This window comes from Mobula birostris, chromosome 2 (genome assembly GCF_030028105.1).
Source record: "Mobula birostris isolate sMobBir1 chromosome 2, sMobBir1.hap1, whole genome shotgun sequence".
In the NCBI taxonomy this organism is placed as follows: Eukaryota; Metazoa; Chordata; class Chondrichthyes; order Myliobatiformes; family Myliobatidae; genus Mobula; species Mobula birostris.
In genome coordinates, this window is record NC_092371.1 from 47523269 (window position 1) to 47543834 (window position 20566).

The 20566-nt window shown below is 42.8% G+C and overlaps 1 protein-coding gene across 2 annotated transcripts in view; it reads right to left on the minus strand.

Annotated features, from left to right (window-relative positions):
• The window catches only part of gmeb2 (glucocorticoid modulatory element binding protein 2), a 76702-nt gene extending 61521 nt beyond the window's left edge, over positions 1 to 15181 (minus strand). For both annotated transcript variants that reach the window (XM_072240317.1, XM_072240325.1), the window contains exon 1: positions 15044 to 15181. The gene's annotated coding sequence lies outside the window, so the exon portion shown is untranslated. The remainder of the gene's footprint in view (positions 1 to 15043) is intronic.
• Positions 15182 to 20566: the final 5385 nt, after the last annotated feature.

The following is a 20566-nucleotide window of genomic DNA, read 5'->3' on the forward strand; positions in this document are numbered from 1 at the left end:
AACTTGATGCTTTTCAAAAGCTCCAGCACATCCTTTTCCTTTATATCTACATGCTCAACCTTTTCAGTCCGCTACAAGACATCCCTACAACTGCCAAGATCCTTTTCTGTGGTGAGTACTGAAGCAAAGTATTCATTAAGTCCCTCTGCTATCTCCTCTGGTTCCAACCATACTTCTCCACTGTCACACTTCATTGGTCCTATTCTCTTACATTTTAACCTCTTGCTCTTCACATACTTGTAGAATGCTTTGGGGTTTTCCTTAATCCTGTCCACCAAGGCCCTCTCATGGCCCCTTCTGGCTCTCCTAACTTCATTCTTAGCTCCTTCCTGCTAGCCTTATTATCTTCTAGATCTCTATCATTACCTAGTTTTTTTAACCTTTCGTAAGCTCTTCTTTTCCTCTTGGCTAGATTTACAACAGCCTTTGTACACCATGGTTCCTGTACCTTACCATCCTTTCCCTGTCTGATTGGAACATACCTCTGCAGAACCCCACGCAACTATCCCCTGAACAATAGACAACAGACAATAGCTGCAGGAGTAGGCCAATCGGCCCTTCGAGCCAGCACCGCCATTCACTGTGATCATGGCTGATCATCCACAATCAGTACCCCGTTCCTGCCTTCTCCCCTTGACTCCACTATCTTTAAGAGCTCTATCTAACTCTTTCTTGAAAGCATCCAGAGAATTGGCCTCCACTGCCTTCTGAGGCAGAGCATTCCACAGATCCACAACTCTCTGGGTGAAAAAGTTTTTCCTCAACTCTGTTCTAAATGGACTACGCCTTTTTCTTAAACTGTGGCCTCTGGTTCTGGACTCCCCCAACATCGGGAACATGTTTCCTGCCTTTAGCGTCTCCAATCCCTTAATAATCTTATATGTTTCAATCAGATCCCCTCTCAGCCTTCTAAATCCCAGAGTATACAAGCCCAGTTGCTCCAATCTTTCAACATATGACAGTCCCGCCATCCCGGGAATTAACCTCGTGAACCTACGCTGCACTCCCTCAATAGCAAGAATGTCCTTCCTCAAATTTGAAGACCAAAACTGCACATAATACTCCAGGTGTAGTCTTATCAGGACCCTGTACAACTGCAGAAGGACCGCTTTTCTCCTATATTCAACTCCCCTTTTTATGAAGGCCAACATGCCATTAGCTTTCTTCAGTGGCTGCTGTACCTGCATGCTTACTTTCAGTGACTGATGAACGTCACCTAGATCTCGTTGTACTTCCCCTTTTCCTAACTTGACACCATTCAGATAGTTATCTGCCTTCCTGTTCTTGCCACCAAAGTGGATAACCTCACATTTATCCATATTAAACTGCATCTGCCATGCATCTACCCACTCACCCAACCTGTCCAAGTCACCCTGCATTCTCATAACATCCTCTTCACATTTCACACTGCCACCCAGCTTTGTGTCAGCTGCAAATTTGCTAATGTTACTTTTCATCCCTTCATCTAAATCATTAATGCATATTGTAAATAGCTGCGGTCCCAGCACCGAGCCTTGAGGTACCCCACTAGTCACCGCCTGCCATTCTGAAAGAGACCCGTTAATCCCGACTCTTTGTTTCCTGTCTGCCAACCAATTTTCAGTCCATGTCAGTACCCTAACCCCAATATCATGTGCTCCAATTTTGCCCACTAATCTCCTATGTGGGACCTCACCAAAGGCTTTCTGAAAGTCCAGGTACACCTCATCCACTGGCTCTCCCTTGTCCATTTTCATAGTCACATCCTCAAAAAATTCCAGAAGATTAGTCAAGCATGATTTCCCCTTCGTGGGTCCATGCTGACTTGGACCGATCCTGTTACTGCTATCCAAATGTGCCGCTATTTCATCTTCTATAATTGACTCCAGCATCTTCCCCACCACTGATGTCAGGCTAACTGGTCTATAGTTCCCTGTTTTCTCTCTCCATCCTTTCTTAAAAAGTTGGATAACATTAGCTACCCTCCAATCCACAGGAACTGACCCTGAATCTATAGAACATTGGAAAATGAATACCAATGCGTCCACGATTTCTAGAGCCATCTCCTTAAGTACCCAAGGATGCAGACCATCAGGCCCTGGGGATCTATCAGCCTTCAGTCCCATCAGTCTATACAACACCATTTTCTGCCTAATGTAAATTTCCTTCAGTTCCTCCGTTACCCTAGGTCCTCTAGCCACTATTATATCTGGGAGATTGTTTGTGTCTTCCCTAGTGAAGACAGATCCAAAGTACCTGTTCAACTCATCTGCCATTTCTTTGTTCCCCATAATAAATTCACCTGTTTCTGTCTTCAAGGGCCCAACTTTGCTCTTAACTAACTTTTTTCCTCTTTACATACCTAAAGAAACTTTTACTATCCTCCTTTATATTCTTGGCTAGCTTACCTTAGTACCTCATCTTTTCTCCCCGTATTGCCTTTTTAGTTATCTTCTGTTGCTCTTTAAAAGTTTCCCAATCCTCTGGCTTCCCGCTCATCTTTGCTATTTCATACTTCTTCTCTTTTATATTTATACTGTCCTTGACTTCTCTTGTCGGCCACAGTCACCCCTTACTCCCCTTAGATTCTTTCTTCTTCTTTGGAATGAACTGATCCTGCACCTTCTGTGTTATTCCCAGAAATACCTGCCACTGTTGTTCCACTGTCATCCCTGCGAGGATATCTTTCCAGGCAACTTTGGCCAGCTCCTCCCTCATGGCTCCATAGTCCCCTTTGTTCAACTGTAATACTGACACTTCCGACTTTCCCTTCTCCCTCTCAAATTGTAGATTAAAACTTATCATATTATGGTCACTACCTCCTAATGGCTCCTTTACCTCGAGTTCCCTTATCAAATCCGGTTCATTACACAACACTAGATCCAGAATTGCCTTCTCCCTGGTAGACTCCAGTAGAAGCTGCTCTAAGAATCTATCTCGGAGGCACTCCACAAACTCCCCTTCTTGGGTCCAGTACCAACCTGATTTTCCCAGTCAACCTGCATGTTGAAATCCCCCATAACAACCGTAGCATTACCTTTGCGACACGCCAATTTTAACTCTTGATTCAACTTGCACCCTATATCCAGGCTACTGTTTGGGGGCCTGTAGATCACTCCTATTAGGGTCTTTTTGCCCATACAATTTCTCAGTTCTATCCATACTGCTCTATATCTCCTGATTCTATGTCACCCCTCGCAAGGGACTGAATTTCATTCCTAACCAACAGAGCCGCTCCACCCCCTCTGCCCACCTGTCTGTCCTTTCGATAGGACGTATACCCTTGAATATTCATTTCCCAGCCCTGGTCCTCTTGCAGCCATGTCTTTGTTATTCCTACAACATCATACGTGCCAATTTCCAACTGAGCCTCAAGCTCATCCAATTTATTTCTTATAAAGTGGATGCCCTTGCTAGCACAAGGCACTGGGTAATCTTCCATGCGTGGCTGAGGGATTGGAGCAAGGGGCAGGGATTCAGATATCTGGATCACTGGGACCTCTTTTGGGGCAGGTGTGACCTGTACAAAAAGGACTGGTTGCACTTGAATCCCAGGGGGACCAATATCCTGGCAGGGAGGTTATTGGCTCCTTCCTATTCTTAACTTCCACCCACAGAAACTCCATAGACAACCCCTCCATGACTTCCTCCTTTTCTGCAGCCGGGACATTATCCCTAATCAACAGTCCCACGCCCCACCTCTTTTGCCTCCCTCCCTGTCCTTTATGAAAAATCTAAAGCCTGGCACTTGAAGTAGCCATTCCTGCCCCCGCACCATCCAAGTCTCTGTAATGGCCACAACATCATAGCTCCAAGTGCTGAGCCACGCTCTAAGCTCATCTACTTTGCTCATAACACATTGTATCAATTAATGCATGTATGCATTTCTAAATGACAATAAAAAAGAGGACTGAGTGTTCTCATAATCTATACTCCTCGCATTAAAATAGACATATCTCAAACCATCGGTCTGAGCACATACCTTCTCTATCACCTGCCTATCCTCCTTTTTGCACTATCTCCAAGCTTTCTCTATTTGTGAGACAACCTCCTTTTCCTCGTCACATCAGTTCGGTTCCCACACCCCACCTCCCAGAAATTCTAGTTTAAACTCTCCCCAATAGCCTTAGCAAAGCTCCCTGCCAGGATATTGGTCCCCCTGGGATTCAAGTGCAACCCATCTTTTTTGTACAGGTCACACCTGCCCCAAAAGAGGTCCCAATGATCCAGAAATCTGAATCCCTGCCCCCTGCTCCCTGCTCCAATCTCTCAACCATGCATGGGAGATTACCCAGTGCCTTGTGCTAGTGAGGGTAGAAAAATGCGTGGTTGAGGAGCTGATGCAGGGGGCAGACTTAGTCATGAGGATAGGCAGAAGCACAGTAAAGGGAGAAAATTGATTTAAAATGCATTTATTTCAACGCAAGAGGTTGACAGGCAAGGGAGATGAACTCAGAGTAGATTGGCTCTGGGAACTGATATATCACAGCCATACAAAAATATGGCTGTGGGAAAGGCAGAACTAACATCCCAATGTTCCAGAATACAGACACTGCAGGTAAGACAGAGGAGAGATAAAAGGGAGAGCTGCTTTCTTGATCAACAAGGACATAAGAGATGATATTCTTGGGATCATCCAGTGAGCCCATATGGACAGAAATTAGAAATAGAAAGGGGATGGTCCCTCCAATGAGATTATATTATGGCCTGACACCCCCAAAAAAAACTGTCAGCAGGAATTGGAAGAGCAAATATGTAGAGAGATTGAAGGTAGGTGTATGCATATTGAGGTAATATCAGTGAGAGATTTTTGCTGAGTTGATCGTGATTGGGCCAAATACACTGTGAAAAGCGTGGACAGAGTGGGATCTGTGAAATGTGTCCAAGAAAGCTCCTTTGATCAATATATAGAGAGACCTACTAGGAGGGTTGTAACACTGGACCTTCTGCAGGGGAATGAGGTAGGGCAAGTGAGGAAGCACCTGTCAACGAGCACTTTGAATCCAGCGAATATAATTAAACAGGAAATTAGAAAGAACAGCAGGTATAATGGGTAACTTCAATCTACATACAGATTGAGTGAACCAAATTGGTAAGGGTGCTGAGGAAGAGGATTTCTTGGAAGGTATGTGGGATGGTTTTCTGAACCAACATGTCGAGGAACCAACTAGAGAGCAGGCCATTCCAGACTGGGTATTGAGCAATGAGGAAGGGTTAGTTAGCAATCTTGTCGTGATTGGGTAAGAGTGACCATAATATGGTGGAATTCTTCATTAAGATGGAGAGTGACATAGTTAATTCAGAAACAAAGGTTCTGAACTTAAAGAAGGGTAACTTTGAAGGTATGAAATATGAATTAGCTAAGATAGACTGGCAAATGATACTTAAAGGGTTGACAGTGGATATGCAATGGCAAGCATTTAAAGAGCACATGGATGAACTACAACAATTGTTCATCCCAGTTTGGCAAAAGAATAAACCAGGGAAGGTAGTGCATCCATGGTTGACAAGGGAAATTGGGGATAGTATCAATTCCAAAGAAGAAACATACAAATTAGCCAGAAAAAGCAGCACACCTGAGGACTGGGAGAAATTCAGAGTCCAGCAGAGGAGGACAAAGGGCCTAATTAGGAAAGGGAAAAAAGATTATGAGAGAAAACTGGCAGAGAACATAAAAACTGACTGTAAAAGCTTTTACAGATATGTGAAAAGAAGAAGATTGGTTAAGACAAACGTAGGTCCCTTACAGTCAGAAGCAGGTGAATTGATCATGGGGAACAAGGACATGGCAGACCAATTGAATAACTACTTTGGTTCTGTCTTCACTAAGGAGGACATAAATAATCTTCCGGAAACAGTAGGGGACCGAGGGTCTAGTGAGATGGAGAAACTGAGGGAAATACATGTTAGTAGGGAAGTGGAGTTAGGTAAATTGAAGGGATTAAAGGCAGATAAATCCCCAGGGCCAGATGGTCTGCATCCCAGAGTGCTTAAGGAAGTAGCCCAAGAAATAGTGGATGCATTAGTGATAATTTTTCAAAACTTTTTAGATTCTGGACTAGTTCCTGAGGATTGGAGGGTGGCTAATGTAACTCCGCTTTTTAAAAAAGGAGAGAGAGAGAAACCGGGGAATTATAGACTGGTTAGCCTAACATCGGTGGTGGGGAAAATGCTAGAGTCAGTTATCAAAGATGTGATAACAGCACATTTGGAAAGCGGTGAAATCATCGGACAAAGTCAGCATGGATTTGTGAAAGGAAAATCATGTCTGACGAATCTCATAGAATTTTTTGAGGATGTAACTAGTAGAGTGGATAGGGGAGAACCAGTGGATGTGGTACATTTGGATTTTCAAAAGGCTTTTGACAAGGTCCCACACAGGAGATTAGTGTGCAAACTTAAAGCACATGGTATTGGGGGTATGGTATTGATGTGGATAGAGAATTGGTTGGCAGACAGGAAGCAAAGAGTGGGAATAAATGGGATCTTTTCAGAATAGCAGGCAGTGACTAGTGGGGTACCGCAAGGGTCAGTGCTGGGACCCCAGTTGTTTACAATATATATTAATGACTTAGACGAGGGAATTAAATGCAGCTCTCCAAGTTTGCGGATGACACGAAACTGGGCAGCAGTGTTAGCCGTGAGGAGGATGCTAAGAGGATGCAGGGCGACTTGGATAGGTTAGGTGAGTGGGCAAATTCATGGCAGATGCAATTTAATGTGGATAAATGTGAGGTTATCCACTTTGGTGGCAAAAACAGCAAAACAGATTATTATCTGAATGGTGGCCGATTAGGAAAAGGAGAGGTGCAACGAGAGCAGGGTGTCATTATACACCAGTCATTGAAAGTGGGCATGTAGGTACAACAGGCGGTGAAGAAGGCAAATGGTATGCTGGCATTCATAGCAAGAGGATTCGAGTACAGGAGCAGGGAGGTACTACTGCAGTTGTACAAGGCCTTGGTGAGACCACACCTGGAGTATCGTGTGCAGTTTTGGTCCCCTAATCTGAGGAAAGACATCCTTGCCATAGAGGGAGTATAAAGAACAGATTGATTCCTGGGATGGCAGGACTTTCATATGATGAAAGACTGGATCAACTAGGCTTATACTCGTTGGAATTTAGAAGATTGAGGGGGGATCTGATTGAAACATATAAAATTCTAAAGGGATTGGACAGGAAGATTGTTCCCGATGTTGGGGAAGTCCAGAACGAGGGGTCACAGTTTAAGGATAAAGGGGAAGCCTTTTAGGACCGAGATGAGGAAAAACTTCTTCACACAGAGTGGTGAATCTGTGGAATTCTCTGCCACAGGAAGCAGTTGAGGCCTGTCATTGGCTATATTTAAGAGGGAGTTAGATATGGACCTTGTGGCTAAAGGGATCGGGGGTATGGAGAGAAGGCAGGTACAGGGTTCTGAGCTGGATGATCAGCCATGATCATACTGAATGGCGGTGCAAGCTCGACGGTCTGAATGGCCTACTCCTGCACCTATTTTCTATGTTTCTATAATTCTTTCAGTTTTAAAACTAGATCTGAAGAAGGATAAAGTCAGTTCACAGGTTAAGGTTCTGAGCTGAGGCAGAGCAAATTTTGCAGCCGTGAGACAGGATCTTGCAGTTGACTGAGCACAACTGTTTGCAAAGAATGATGGATAGATAAAAGGTTCAAAATATTTCCGTTCAGAAGTCCAAAATATTAATTGTTCATTTTCCTCCACAGATGATACCTGACCTGCTGAGTTCCTCCAATATTTTGTGTGTGATGATCATCAAATACAGATGATCTGGAAATCTATGCTTGGTTTCTCCAATGTAGAAATGACTACATCATGAGCTCAAAATGCATTGTGCTAAATTGAACAAAAAAAAAAGAATTGCTCCTTGATTGAAAACATCTATACAAGTCCCTGGATGATGGAAATACTCATGACAAATTAAATAAATTTGCATGGGAAAGTGCTCTGAAAACAGAAGGGACTGGTGCAATCTAACAGAGCCTCGAAGAACCATGGGAAGAACAGTCTCTCTAGAACACAGAGAGGAGAAGAAGTTTCTAGTTATGGAATTCCATTCAAAATAGAGTAAATTGTGGAGGATGACCTATTGAATGAAGGTGCAACTGGGGTGGAAGGCAAGAACAAAGAGAATCATATCTTCTGGATGGGAGTAGCAGGGTAAGTACAAAATGCAAAAAGAGAGGAGACTCTTTTGACAGTCCTGTCAATTATAGTTGAACAGAAACCACAGTTAAGGCAAATGGAGCACAGTTCAGAAGAACTTTCAAAATTGCTGAATTCAATAAAGTCCCAAAGATCTAAAATTGTGACATTAACTCAAGATTTCTCTCCAAACAGATTCTAACCAATCCAACCCTATTTTATGTCATATTTCCAGCAAATACATCTCACTATTCTAGCCTTTTTCCCTCTACTAACTCCAAATTTTCTCTACCCACACTATCCTATATACACACAAATCAACTGAAGCAATTCTGTCACCTGACCAACCCTGGTATCTACTCTATCACAGACACTCCCTTTTAACTCTCCACCCTCCCTGCAACCAAACAACAATTGTTTTATCACATGTTCAATTCTAATGAAGGATCAACCAACTGAAACATGACTGTATCTGACTTCAGAGATATCCAAACTGCTGAGTCTTTACAGTACTTTCTATTCTTATTTCCGATTTCTAGCATCTGCTGCTTTTCACATATTATATACAAAACAGATTCATTCCACTACCTGATTCAATCCCATATATTTGCATCAAGAAGCAACCGAGCAAATAAAGTTAGAAATGGAAAAATACTGTACCAATTAAAAAAAACTTTCCAGAAATGTACTCTACTATTATTACAAATTTGACAAAGACGCAGATGCAGTTGAAGCCTTCCCATGCAGATCCGGAGCGGATCTTGAAAACTCCAGTTTCCATAAAAGACAGTTATTGTCCAGCGGAGCAGTCATCGTGGGAGAGGTCTGAGTTGGAGTGGCAAGGCTTTGGCTCAACACGTTTTGGCAGAACAGGCGGAGGTAAGGTATGTAGGTAAATTTGTTTCATATTTCTTTTTCTTATTTAACTCTTGGAAGAATAGGGGGTATGTCTGCAGAGCCAGTGTTCTGTTCTGGGTTTCAAATGTGGGATTTCCAGGAGACTTCCAGCCTCCCCAAAGACCACTTCTGCACCAGGTGCATTGAGACGCAGCTCCTTAGAGACTATGTTAGGGAACTGGAGCTGCAGCTCGATGACCTTCGGCTTGTTAGGGAAAGTGAGGAGATGACAGACAGGAGCTACAGGGAGGTAGTCACCCCAGGGTTACAGGAGACAGACAGATAAATGGATGACTGTCAAGAGAGGGAGGGGAAAACGTCAGTTAGTGGAGAGCCCTCCTGTGGCCGACCCCTCAACAATAAGTACTCCAGTTTGAGTACTACTGGGGTGGACGACTACCTGGGGGAAGCAATAGCGGCCGTTCCTCTGACACTGAGTCTGGCCCTGTAGCTGAGGAGGGTAGGAAACTGAAGAGGATAGCAGCAGTAATAGGGGACCGTATAGTCAGGGGACAGAAAGGCAAGGACAGTAGTTTGCCTCCCAGGTGCCAGGGTCTGAGGTGTTTCTGAATGCGTCCACAGTATCCTGAAAAGGGAGAGTGAGTAGCCAGAAGTCATGGTACATATTGGTACCAACGACATAGGTAGAAAAAGGGAGGAGGTCCTGAAAACAGAATACAGGGAGTTAGGAAGAAAGGTGAGAAGCAGGACCTCAAGGGTATTAATCTCGGGATTGCTGCCTGTGCCAGGAAAAGGAAAAAATGAGGTGGCAGATAAATGCATGGCTGAAGAATTGCAGTGGGGGCAGGGATTCAGATTTCTAGATCACTGGGGCCCCAACTGGGGCAGGTCTGATCTGTACAAAAGGGAGGAGTTGCACTTGAATCCGAGGGGGACTAATATCCTAATGGGCAGGTTTGCTAGAGCTGTTGGGGGTGGTTTAAACTAAAATGACAGGGGGATAGGAACAAATACAATCCAGCTGAGGGTCAGCTAGCAAGTTTACAAGTAGATGATTTGTGTAAAAACCCTTTCAAATGTTCAAAGGTCTAGACAGAGTAGATGTGGAAAGGATGTTTCCCATGGTGGGAGAGTCTAGGACAAGAGGGCACGGCCTCATGATAGAGGGGTGTCCATTTAAAAAAAGAGATGTGGAGACATTTCTTTAGCCACAGGGTTGTGAATGTGTGGAATCTGTTACCACAGGCAGCTGTGGACGCTAGGTTGTTGGGTGTATTTGTGGCAAAGATTGATTGGCCACAGCATCAAAGGTTATGGAGATAAGGCCGGGGAATGGGGCTAAGGAGGGGAAGAAAGGATCAGCTATGATTGAATGGTGGAGCAGACTCAATGGGCCAAAAGGCCTAATTCTGCTGCTATGTCTTATGATGATATAGTCTAATATGATATAAGGAAGGACAAGACAACGATTGGGTACGAATGCAGACAGAGTAAAGAGTTAAATTGTACCACAAGGAAAAATTCAAAAGGGCAAAGAATTCAGGACTGAAGGTGCTATATTTAAATGCACATAGTATTTGGAATAAGGTGGATGAACTAGTGGTCCAATTGGAGGTTGGTCGGTACGACGTAGTGGGCACCACAGAGTTGTGGTTGAAAGGTGGTCTTAGTTAGCAGCTTTAATGTCAAACGATATACTTTGTATCAAAAGGACAGGCAGGATGGCATAGGCTGTGGTGTGGCTCTGTCAGTAAGAGATGGAATTAAATCTTTAGAATGAGGTGACATAGGTCAGAGAATACTGAATCTTTGTGGCTCAAGTTAAGAAACTGCAAGGGTATATAGGCCTCCAAACAGTAGTCAAGATGTGGGGTTGAGATTGCAAAGGGAGCAGGAAAAGGCATATAGTAAGAGTAATGACACAATTATAATGAGAGACTCCAATATGCAAGCTGATTGGGAAAATCAGGGTGGTTTCACATCGCAGGACAGGGATTTGCTGATTGCCTACGAGAAGGCATTTTACAGCAGCTTGTGCTTGAACCTACTCGGGGAAAGGCTACCTTAGATTGGGTGATGTGTAATAATCCAGATTTTATTACGGAGCTTAAGGTAAAGGAACCCTGAGGAGACAGTGATCATAATATGATTCAAGTCATACTGCAATTGAGAGGGAGAAGCACAAGTCACATGTATCAGTATTGCAATGGAATAAAGGGAATTACAGAGGCATGAGAGATGAGCTTGCCCAGGTGGATTGGAGGGGATACTGGTGGGATGACGGCACAGCAGAGGTGGCTGAAGTTTCTGGGAATAGTTCACAAGGCGCAGGATAGATATGTTCCACAGAAGAAGTTCTCAAATGGCAGAGTGAGCAACTGTGGCTGACAAGGGAAGCTAAGGACTGTATAAAGCCAAGGAAAGGGCATATAATGTAACAAAAGTGGGTGGGAAGTTGGATGATTTGGAAGTTTTTAAAATCCAACAAAAGGCAACTAAAAAAGCTACAAGAAGGAAAAAGATTAACTATGAGTGCAAATTAGCCAATAATACAAAGCAGGATACGAAGAGTTTTTTCAGTTATATAGAGTAAAAGGGAGAGTTGATATTGGACTACTGGAAACTGATGCTGGTGAAGTAGTAATGGGGGAGAAAAAAAATGGTGAATGAACTTATTAAGTACTTTGCATCAGTCTTCACTGCAGAAGACACTAGCAGTGTGCCAGAGGTCCGTTGAGTGTCAGGAAGCAACAGTGAGTGCCATTGCTATTACAAAGGAAAATGTGCTAGGCAAACTCAAGGTGGATAAGTCACCTGGACCAGATGACCTACATCCCAGAGTTCTGAAAGTGGTTACTAAAGAGATAGCAGATGCATTGGTCATTGAAATTGCAAATGTCACTCCACCCTTTAAGAAGGGAGGAAGGCAAAATAAAGGAAATTATAAGCCAGTTAGCCTAACCTCAGTGGCTGGGAAAGTGTTGGAGTCCATTATTAAGGACGATGTTTTGGGGTACTTGGAGATTAATGATAAAATAAGTCAAAGTCAGCATGATTTCTGTGAAAGGAAATCTTGCCTGACAAATCTGTTGGAGTTCTTCAAAGAAGTAACGAACAGGGTGGACAAAGGAGAGGCAGTGGATGTCATTTACTTTGATTTTCAGAAGTGATTTGATAAGGTGCCACATAAGGCTGCTTAACAAGATAAAATCCAATGGCATTACAGGAAACATACCGGCATGGATAGAGGAACAGCTGACAGGCAGAGAGTGCTAACAAAGGGGGGCTTTTCTGATTGGCTGCCAGTGACTAGTGTTGTTGTTCAATGGTCAGTATTGGGACTGCTACTTTTTACATTGTCTGTCAATGATTTAGATAATGGAATTGATGGCTTTGTGGCAAAGTTTGTGGGTGATACAAAGATAGGTAGAGGGGTAGGAAGTGCTGAAGAAGCAATGCGATTGCAGGACCTAGACAAATTGAAAGAATGGGCAAAAAAAGTGGCAGATGGAATACAATGTTGGAAAATGTACGATAATTCTTTTTGGTAAAAGGAACGAAAGTGTGGACTATTATCTGAATGGAGAGAAAATTCAAACATCAGAGCTACAGAGAGACTTGGGAATTCTCTTGCAGGACTCCCAGAAGGTTAATTTACAAGTTGAGGCTGTGGTAAAGAAGGCAAATACAATATTAGCATTAATTTTAACATAGAACATAGAATAGTACAGCACAGTACAGGCCCTTCGGCCCACAATGTTGTGCCGACCCTTAAACCCTACCTCCCATATAACCCCCCCCACCTTAAATTCCTCCATATACCTGTCTAGCAGTCTTTTCAGGTAAATAGAATATAAAAATAAGGAGAAATCGCTGAGGCATTATAAGACACTAGTCAGGTTGCGATTAAGAGTATTGTCAACAGTTTTGGGCCCATGTCTCAGAAGGGATGTGTTGTCATTGGAAAGAGCCCAGAGGAGGTTCACAAGGATGATTCCGAGAATGAAAGGGTTAGCATATGAGGAGTGTTTGGCAACTTTGTACCTGTACTCAGTGGAATTTAGAAGAATGTGGTGAGGTGGTGGTGGTGGTGGGGGGAAATCTCATTGAAAACTACCGAATATATTTGGAGAAGATGTTTCCTATAGTGGGGGAGTCCAGAACTAAAGGGCACAGCCTCAAAATTGAGGGGCAACCCTTTGGAACAGAGGTAAGGAGTAATTTTTTTAGCCAGAGAGTAGTAAATCTGTGGAACAGACAGCTGTGGAAGCAAAGATCATGGATATATTTAAAGCGAAAATTGATAGTTTCCTGGTTGGTCAGGGCATCAAAGGTTATGGTGAGAAGGCAGGTGTATGGGTTGGAGTGGGATCCTGGATCAGCCATAATGGAATGGTGGATTCCACTCAATGGGCTGAATAAATTCTGCTCAAGTCTCATAGTCCTTCTAAAAAAAACAATCCCACATGACAGGACAATGCCAAATAGCCTAGAAGCAGAATACATTTTAAAGTACTTGTAACTAAGATCCAAAACATCTTTTTTTTTATAATCTAATTGTCTAAAATCTTATTTATATAGGTTGAGGCAATAATTGTGAATTTTTCACCATCTTCAGGTAAAACAAAAGATTTGTAATGAATACCACTATGCAAAGTGATTTCATAAAAGGACAATTTGTACCTAAAGAAGTTTCTTTTAAGTGACTAATAACAACTACAGAAGCTCCAAACTCAATACAAACATTCATAATTAGAATCAACTTTGCAAACTGGGCATACCTGATTCCAATATTAAACAAACATCATGTAAAACCAACCATTTACAGCTTACTCCCCGCATCTAACATTTTATTGCATAAACTACACTGACTCTTTTCACTTTGAACTTGACAAAAGAACTGTTTGCACATCAAACGAACTCCTAAGATTGGGCTATACAGGAAAGGTCCATAGTTCAAACTCTGTAATCATTTTAACTGTTGATTCAAATAACTTAACTTAATGCTATGATGTAAAAAGTATTTACACTTCTTAAATCAGGAAAAACTTCAAAATAAATGTTATATTTTGGAAGTTTTGGGTAGCATACTTAAAAGGCTAGTTTACCAATAAGCTGCAGATTTGCTGATCCCACTCATTTTCTACGTACCCTTTTCTCCCAAATTAGTAGCCCTGAATATTTAGCAAGTTCCCTGTAGAGTGTGTTTATCACTCTTATATTTCGAGTGAAATAAAACGAAAAGTCACAGCACTATTAATGTTTTCTATTGATCGCGAACGATGCAAAGACAAATCATTTTGATTTAAGGAAAGTAATGAGAAAAATACAAAATGCTATGTATATAGGTCATGTGCTGTCCTTGGCGGAGTTCACTTAGTTTCTCTCAGCCACATCAGATTCGGCTGTTAGGTCTAGTGAACCTATTATCAAACTGCAGGTGAAAGGGTATTCAATGAAACACCTTGACAACACGTTTTTATTTCAAACCATTCGGTTGTTTCCCTTCAACGCCACAATATCCCAGCGCCATTTTAGTATCATTAATACGTGTTCAAATGTCACGTTTCAAAAAGTGTAAAGACACTCGTTTTACATTTTAATCGCTCCAGTACAGCTGTACTGCTCGGTATGTGTGCCCGCACTGAAAAGCCACTCGCTGAGTTTTATACGAACCATATACAAATCTGATAATCACCCGCCCAACTAAAGTGAAGAACATAAACTTGATATGTAAAAAAAAGTGGCGCATGGATTGACCTTGATAAGAGCCAATGAGAGATGAGGAAACACACATCATTTCCAAAACCTGGCCTATCAGCCGGCGTTGGGCGGGGCTTTTCTCCTAGCAGGTTGGGTTGAGTCACAAAGGCGTTGGGTGGTCAACCCGCGATCTGCAGCGACGCAGGTGACGCCGCCGTCCGTACAGTGTACGCCGTCCAGCCCGTCAGCGTCCTGACGTCCCGCAGGCACCCGCGGACGGCACCCGCCGTGGGGACTCGGCCGAAAATCGGTGAAAACGCTCCGGAGTACTCAGTTCTTACCTGTGCGTCGAGTCGCCGGAGAGCGTCTTATTAAATCCGAAACCAAACATAGACCGGGTCACAAGCGGCAACGTAACTGTTTCAGGAGAGCGCGGCTAAGCGCAGGGGACGTCGATCTGCTGACGCACGTATAAGGGACGTACGTAACCCAGGACGTCATATGCGTCACGGGAAGTCTGTGGGGGAATGCTGATGAAGCTGCTCCAAGCGAAGTCTGTGGGAGTGCAAGTATTGTTACTGCCATTGATAAATACAACTGTACTAAAGTAAAACGCAAAGACACAATGACGATTATTAAATAGAATTATCGGGTTTACTGTTTTTCTTTGGCCATTTTTTATTCCAAAGTACTGTTTGCCTAAATAGATTGTGGAGCAGAGCAACTTGAATGGAGCCTTGTCTAAATTGCCACCCTATTATCCACTGTATGAGGTGTAGACCATGATCCATACTGTCAGAGAGCAATATAGCACAGATGCAACCAGTCCATGTTGGCCAGATGATATTTCGCATTTAGTGACATTTCATTCATTCAAGTAAAATTTCCATGCTTGAGTAGAACGGAAATATAGGAAGGCTTAACTGGGAGACAGTAACTTTCAGGGCTTTCAACTTCATTTCTCAGCAAGTGCAGGAACCAGACATTTCCATTCACTTGTTCAGCTGTAATATTTCTAACTGAATTTGCTAAGACATTAACCAAGGTGAGAATAAAAAGATTTTATGTACTTCATGGCTGGCATCACTCAGTTGTAATCTGACCATGTAATCAAAAGAGAATGCTTATTTTGTTTTTAAGAAGGCATACAGTATATTAAAAACTTGCTATCAATATGTGTAGTGTACTGGTTTCACACTTGAACCCTGGATGAGTTTCACTATACCATCTTGACTTCCTCACCAGCAGAAGAGAGTAACTCGAAAATAAGCAGTCTAATTGCTGGGAGCAGATCAGAGGTGAGCAGCAATGCAAAAATGATCATTTCATAATGCAGCAATGCAATAGGATATGGAGTATAAAGTGAGTTCAGGTCATAAGGAAAGATGCTGGATATGGAGTCTATTTTTTCATTATAAATTAATATGCATATAATTAAAATAGAAACATAAATTGATTGTGTTGTCATTAAAAGTCTTTCCAATTGTGGGTGATTAATGTGTATTGCCAGTTAACAATATAAATGTACCTACTGAATTCTCCAGCTATTTTACAGAAACTAAGAATAGAAATATAAAAGCAAACTTGTCTCAATGCTGGTGGTCTGAGATATCATCAAAGAGTGCTGAGAAGCTTCAGCAGGTCAGGCAATATCAATGGAGAACAGGTTTCAAAACCTTGCCTTGAATATGTACATATTGGGCACGTAGCAATTTTCCCTTGCTTGATCTTGACTCTTTTTGTGCAGTTCCAAGTGACTTGACCATTTAGTATTGACTTCCAAGATCTGGCGAATAGTACATAAAAACATGAGGATTTTCTTCGGGCAGTTAAGGTTCATAACTTTTGTAGACCAGTACAATATTATATTTTTGTGACAATAGGCAAATGGCTTACTCCCAGCACACCAAATACAGCAATTGGACTTGAAGACTTCTTGACTCACAGGATAGGCCAACCTGCTGATTCAGAAAAGGCAAAAGGTGGGGTTTCATGTTAAACTCGGTGGTGCTCCAATGTGGCGGTTTTATCAAACTTGTGCACTCCCAATCTTGATCAGATTCAAATGCACTCCATTCTATTTAGTGAGGGTCTCCTCATCCATGATCCTCACCAGAGCTTACATACCAGCAGTGGCCGACTGTAATTAGATAAAGCATGACGTCGTCACCAAACAAGAAACAGTCCATCCTGACACATTTAAAATCATAGTCGGGGACTTCAAACAGGCTTGTTTCAAGAAATCCCTGCCCGAGTACCATCAGAATATATTCTGTAGCACCAGAGGTCCCAACACACTAGACCACTGTTATTCTAAGATAAGGAATGCCTACCATTCCATGCCCAGACCACATTTCAGGAGACCCGAACCTTCTCCTACCCGCATATAGACAGAGGCTAAAGAGCAAGGCTGCGGAGATTAAGACAACAAAGAGGTGGTCACAGATTGCGGAGGAGATCTTACTGGATTCTCTTGAGTTGGTGGATTGGTCCTGTGTTCAAGGACTTGCCTGTGGATCTGAAGGAATACACATTATAAGAACAGTTGTAGGTGAGTGTCCCACCACAAATTCAGTCACAATCTTCCCCATGCAGAATCTCTGGATGAACCATGAGATCTATAATCTGCTGAGGGCCAGATCAGAGGTCCAGGTACAATCACCAGAAAGCCATCTCATGAGCGAAGTGGCAGTTGCAGACTAAAGTTGAATCAATGAAGGATGCCCGATAGTTGTGGCAGTGCTTGAATACCATCAGCTCTTATAGAGTCAAATCAAGCAACATAAATGACAACAGGGCTTTGCTTCCAGATGAACTCAAAGTTCGAAGTAAATTTTATTATAGGACTACACGTATATTACCACATACAACCCTGAGGTTCTTATTCCTGCAGGCATACTCAGCAAATCTATAGAATAGTAACCATAACAGAATCAATGAAAGATCAAGTAGAGCATAAAAGACAACAAATACAAACAGAAATAAATAATGAGAGCATGAAATAACAAGACATAAGGTCTCTAAAGTGAAATCATTTGTTGTGGGAACGTCTTAATAGACGAGTGTAGTTATGTTGGCGTGTGGCCAAATGGTTAAGGTAGCTAGTGATCAGAAGGTCGCTGGTTCGAGCCTCAGCTGAGGCAGAGTGTTGTGTCCTTGAGCAAGGCACTTAACCACATATTGCTCTGCAACGACACTGGTGCCAAGCTGTATCGGCCCTAGTGCCCTTCTCCTGGACAACATCGGTGGTGTGGAGAGGGGAGACTTGCAGCATGGGCAACTGCCGGTCTTCCATACAACCTTGCCCAGGCCTGCACCCTGGAAACCTTCCAAGCCGCAAATCCATGGTCTCAGGAGACTAACGGATGCCTATAAAGTTATCCCCTTTTGTTCAAGAGCCTGATGGTTGAGGGATAGTAACTGTTCTTGGACCTGGTGGTGTGAGTCTTGAGGCACTTGTACCTTCTACCTGATGCAGCAACAAGAAAAGAATGTGGCCTGTACGGTGAGGATCTTTAATGATGGATGCTGCTTTACTATGATAGTGATTCATATAGATGTGCTTAATGGTTGGGAAGGCTTTATGCGTGATGCACTGGGCTGAATCTGCTACCTTTGTAGGAATTTCCATTCAAACGCATTGGTGTTCCCATATCAGGCTGTGATGTAGCCAGTCAGTACACTCTCCACTACACATCTATAGAAGTTGGTCAAAATTTTTGGTGTCATGCCTCTGCGCAGACCACTGAGGAAGTAGAGGCATTATCATACTTTCTTCGCAATTATATTTATATGATGGGTCCAGGACAGGTTCTTCTGAGATAGTAACATCCAGGAATCTGAAGTTACTGACCCTCTGATCCTCCTATGAGGACCGGCTCATGGACCTCTGGTTTCCCTCTCCTAAAGTCTACAATCAGTTCCTTGGCCTTGCCGACATTGAGTGAGAGGTTGTTATTATAACAAACACCATTCAGCCAAGTTTTCACTCTCTCTCTAGTACACTGATTCATCACAACCATTCATGCAACCCACAACAGTGGTGTCATCAGCTTTGACCATCAAAACATTGAGGAACCTTCACAAACTCCCACAACCCCTGATGATCCTGTGATTTCAGTCTCTGGGGCCAATGTGCGAGTATCTCTCAGGAGGGTGAACCCATAAAAAGCATCTAGCCCAGGCAGGTGACCTGACCAAGTACTAAAGACCTACACTGATCAACTGGCTGGAGGTTCACTGAGATCTTTAACCTCTTACTTCAGCTGTCTGAGGTACCCCCCTGCTTCAAGCAGGCTTCAATTATACCAGTGTCTAAGAAGAATGTGATAACCTGCATCAATGAATATTGTCCCGTACCACTTACATCCACAGTGATGAAGTGTTTTGAGAGGTTGGTGCTGAAACATATCAACTCCTGCCTGCGAAATGAATTGGATCTACTCCAATTTGCCTACCAGAGCAACAGATGCACAGCCGATGCCATCTCATGGGCTCTTTGCTCAACCCTAAAACATCTGGACATCAAAGACTACAGCTTGGCATTCAATACAATCACACCTCCCCCACCCCCCCAAATTAATCAATAAGCTTTAATACCTTGGCATCAATACCTTCTTGTGCAATTAGATCCTCGATTTCCTCGCTTGCAGATACCAGTCAGTTTGGATTGGCAAAAACATCTCCTTCATGATCTCCATCAGCACAGGTGCACCTCAAGGCTGTGTGCTTAGTCTCCGGCTCTGCTCACTTTACTCCTATGAACGTCTGGCTAAGCACAGCTCCAGTAACATACTCAAGTTTGCTGACGACACCACTGCTACAACAACAACAACCTCTTACCTATGTCAGCAAGACTAAGGAGTTGATTATTGACTTCAGGAGGGGGAAACCAGAGGTCCATGAGCCAGTCCGAGGACCTGTCCTGGGCCCAGCACATAAGTGCAATTATGGAAAAAGCACAGCAGCACCTCTACTTACTGAAGTGTTTGTGAAGATTCGGCATGACTCCTAAAATTTTGAAAACTTCTATAGATGTGTGACGGAAAGCATACTGACCGGTTGCAACTCAGCCTGGTATGAAAAAATCCTACAAAAACGATAATGGATACAGCCAAGTACATCATGGTAAAGCCCTCTCCAACATTTGAGCACATCTACATGGAGAAATTTTGCAGGAAAGCAGCATCCATCATCAGGAACCCCCACCACCCAGTTCATGCTCTGTTCTCACTGCTGCTATCAGGTAGAAGGTACAGAAACCTTGGGACTCATACTACCACATTCTGGAACAGTTATTACCCCTCAACCATCAAGCTCTTGAAGCAAAGAGTATAACTTCACTCAACTTCACTCGGCCATCACTGAACTGTCCAAACAACTTATGGACTCACTTTCAAGGATTCTTCATCTCATGTTCTCAATATTTATTGCTTATTTATTTATTATTATTATTTCTTACATTTTGTGCTTGCACAGTTTGTTGTCTTATGCAGACTGGTTGAAGGCCCATTAGTATGGTCTTTCATTGATTCCATTATGGTTATCATTCTATTATGGATTTATTGAGTATGCCCACAAGAAAGTGAATCTCAGGGTTGTATATGATGATATATATATATACTTTGGTAATAAATTTACTTTAAACCTTGAACATCATAGCAGGGCAGGGAGGGACAATGGGGAGAGTCTGATCTTGCAACATTGTGTAACTGGCTAGGAACAATCTTCATTATTTTAGAGCACAGAACATAGAACCGAGAGCAGTACAGCACAGAAACAGGCCATTCAGACCACTTGTGCAGAACCAATTAAATTAGTAATCAAATGTAGAATCTCTTCTGCATACACAATGTCCATATTCC